This window comes from Miscanthus floridulus, chromosome 2, assembly GCF_019320115.1.
Source record: "Miscanthus floridulus cultivar M001 chromosome 2, ASM1932011v1, whole genome shotgun sequence".
Taxonomy (NCBI): domain Eukaryota; kingdom Viridiplantae; phylum Streptophyta; class Magnoliopsida; order Poales; family Poaceae; genus Miscanthus; species Miscanthus floridulus.
The window spans coordinates 40,370,947-40,373,327 of NC_089581.1; the positions used below are offsets into that span (position 1 = coordinate 40,370,947).

Consider the following 2,381-nt stretch of genomic DNA (forward strand, 5'->3'; position numbering starts at 1 on the left):
TCAAAGTTTCCAAAGTCCAATATGACGATTCATGAGGTAGGACGAAGTAGGGAGAGAAAAAATCCGAGAGGAAGGAGAAATAAGATGAAGAAGCCTCGGGCAGGAAGGTTGGACGCCGGGTTAAAACACCACCTCGGCACCATAAATCTTGGCGTCGTTCTCGGCGCCAATAACCACGGCGCTAAGCTCGGCGCCAAGATCTACGGCGCCATGGTGCCTGCTAAGTCACCGCCACGTCTATGCCGAGCACAAGACCTAAGCGCTAAAATCTATGACGCCGAGACGTGTAAGCTCGGCGCCACCAACGATGGCGCCAAGCTAAGGGTCCAGATTTTGAAAGCATAACTCAGGGACATATTTGTGAAAAAATTTCAAAAAATGGGCTAAAAACAAAAAATTTGGCCGGCCGGCAAGCATGTCTTCCTCCACATAAAAGTACAGTGGTACAGTGCTGATCATAAAGTAAATTACCATGGTTGTTTAGATATCGACGTGTATCTATGGTGGTCTGGAGCACGACATGGATACCCCCAGATGCCTTGGGCACGACGCAGAAGCCGTCCTTTGGCAGACCATCAGCTAGCGACGAGCACCTCACGACGGTCAGCGTCGAGATCTGATGGTGGCCTGTGAAGCACGAGAACACCACAGAGCAGCCGAACGGGGAGTCCGTGGTCTCCGGCCGGACGCAGACGAGGGAGATGGCGTGCCCGAGGGGTTCTGCTGCCACCACATTCATGAGGAAGACGGTGCCGTCCTGGGCACGGAGGACGTGCGGGCCCGGCTGGAGGCGGAGGCCGACCTGCGCGAAGTACTTGAACGACGTATTTGGCCACTTGTGGCAGTCGGTGAAATGGTCTGGCAGCATTGCCGCCGGCCCTGAGAAGCCACAGCCGGGCTCCGGGCAGAAGCATGGCCGGTGTCGGCACGCCTTCTTGTGCTTTTTTTTTGTTTGAAGTAGGCGATCTTCTTGGTGCATCCGTTCTCGGCGAAGCAACAAGGAACCTCAATGGATTCAACAACGCGCTCCATGCCAAAGCAGCGCTCGAAGGCAGACCTTGGGCATAGGGGGCATTTGTTGAGCCTGATGCAGCATGAATTGCAGATCAGGTGCCCCACACTACACTGTCAAATCGGAATCGAGAAAACAAGTCTTGTGAGAGAATATCTTGGACAGACATATATGGAATTTAATTAAAAAAAACATAGGTACTGATAGTGCCCCTCATCAGAACACTACCTTAGTTACTCTGTGTTTGGTAGATCGATTCATGAAACATACTGATGTGCCCCTCATCAGAAATTAACAAACTGCTTTTGGAAGATTTATTCAAGGTTTTAGTTGTTGGACGAAAACAATATAATGATTTTGCCTATCTGGTGTTCTTCATAAATTAACTCGATGCTATTCATATACACATGTACTGTGTCTACCTGCCTACCTGGTAAATCGGAGGCACGAGGGGCTCATAGCAGATGGGGCAGTCCAAGGCACCCATTGCCATTCTCACTCCCTCCAACTTAGTTTCACCTTTTGGCTCCATCACCTGCAAAACACTAGCTTGCTTAATCTCACAAGCACAACAAAGGGTGCTTCCATCCCTTCTTAGGACAAATTTATACTGGCAAAAAGGAAGTGCAAATGATTTGGTATATTCGCAAAAGGAAGTGATGAGTTGGTAGATAGAAGGGTAGTTTCGATTAACATTTATTCCTTATTCATGTGCTGGCCTGGATGGAAGGGCCAGGAACCAGAATTTAGAACAGGATAATTCGAAACAATAGAACTTATAATGGGTAAATAAATAACAGAAAATGGGATTGCCTAATATATGCATTCCTTACTAATACTAATGAAAACTTCTTATCGGCCTAAACCTTACTAGCTTAATCATCAACTCATCTAAACAGTTTGCGCTACTGTACCACGTGGACATGTCAGACTACCAACAAGACAACATGGTTATTTTGTTAAGACAATGACAGATCACCACAAATCCCTAGAACAAGTTCTTTACCCCAAGAACAACACAAATGCAAATTGAACATAAATGATTCCGTGGGTATGGTAACTCCTGTAGCCTGCAGGTCAGCCAGAGTGCCAGACTAACAATGGTGAAGGCACGCATAAACGATTTATTCAACAAGGCATGCAACATGTTTTCCTCGAATGTCTTATCCCTTTGCCAGTAAAGATGGTAAGATTTGTTTGTACCCCTCCTGGGCACCTAGCTCCAGACAAACTAAAACATTTTTTTGTGAAGCTACGACAAGTCTGATTCAGGAATTTAGCTTTTGGCATTTTTTTCCAATGGCCACAAACAACGACAACAGAGAATGATCACCCAAGATTATGAACAAAGATAACAGCATTACACTAT

At 46.5% G+C, this 2,381-nt stretch overlaps 1 pseudogene; it reads right to left on the bottom strand.

The window, feature by feature from the left end:
* Window positions 1-346: 346 nt before the first annotated feature.
* On the bottom strand, window positions 347-1,568 carry LOC136536395 (putative E3 ubiquitin-protein ligase SINA-like 6; annotated as a pseudogene).
* Window positions 1,569-2,381: the final 813 nt, after the last annotated feature.